We start from the raw sequence: 1,155 nt of genomic DNA, 5'->3' as shown, positions 1-1,155 counted from the left end.
TTATGTTTATATATTAAATATATTTATATATAATATAAATTATAATATGCATATAAATATATACATGTAAATACATGTAAATATTTTCAAAATGTGTGTGTATTTATTATGTGTGTGTGTGCATGTGTTCCTTCATACAGATGAGGACAACAGATCGTAAACAGTATGCTTCCCTTCGATGAGTTGCTTGTGTTGTTTTCCTCATTTGAAAGTCCATTTGGATGCAAGCTGCAGCTATATGAATGAATTAAATCATAAACAGGGGTTTAAAACAAATAGTTTTGATTTTACTCAACCAGTTAATGGTCAACATCTCACTATAAAATAAAATAAAAAATAAGATATTTTCCCTCATAATAATACTTAATTTAAAAAAGACAACTGAGAACATTTTTCTTTTTTTTGTAGAAATGATCAGTACTTAATTTTTTAAGCAATATTGTGAGCAATAGCAATATTGTGAAATATACCTAAAATGTAAAATGATTGTTTTCTAAAAAACAAAAAAAAAACAAATATTGTGAAAACTAAAAAAAGTATATAATTATCATTATTATTGAAGACATCCAATACTACATACTGCATACAATTAATAATACTACATGCATAAAACTACATTCAATAATATACATTTTTTGTGTGGAAACATTTGTAGAACTGTAAAAAAAAATCAACAAAAAAAAAAAACATCAACAATAATTTCAGATAAAGAAATAATTCTAAGTAGGTGCTTCCTGATCAGAATAAACTTCAGTGTGGACAACTCCATATAATTTATATTTATATTTATATTTATATTTATATTTATATTTATATTTATACTTATATTTATATTTATACTTATATTAGTGGTCAAACGATTAATCGCATCCAAAATAAATGTTTTTGTTTACAGAATATATGTGTGTGTTCTGTGTATATTTATTATGTATATATAAATACACACACATGCATGTATTTACATGTATATATTTATATTCATATAATTTATGTTAAATATATTTAATAAATAAACATAAAATATGTTTCTTAAATATATACATGTATGTGTGTGTATTTATATATACATGATAAATAAACAAAGAACACACACATACTGTACATTCTATAAACAAAAAAAAACGTATTTTGGATGCGATTAATAGTGATTAATTG

At 22.3% G+C, this 1,155-nt stretch overlaps 1 protein-coding gene across 1 annotated transcript in view; it reads left to right on the top strand.

The window, feature by feature from the left end:
• Window positions 1-1,155, top strand: part of LOC107697176 (kelch-like protein 29) — a 296,880-nt gene that overhangs the window by 154,451 nt on the left and 141,274 nt on the right. The window lies entirely within an intron of this gene.

This window comes from Sinocyclocheilus anshuiensis, unplaced genomic scaffold (genome assembly GCF_001515605.1).
Source record: "Sinocyclocheilus anshuiensis isolate Anshui unplaced genomic scaffold, SAMN03320099.WGS_v1.1 scaffold38, whole genome shotgun sequence".
NCBI lineage: Eukaryota > Metazoa > Chordata > Actinopteri > Cypriniformes > Cyprinidae > Sinocyclocheilus > Sinocyclocheilus anshuiensis.
The sequence above is the reverse complement of the archived record's forward strand: the minus strand, read 5'-3'. Positions and strand labels throughout refer to the sequence as shown.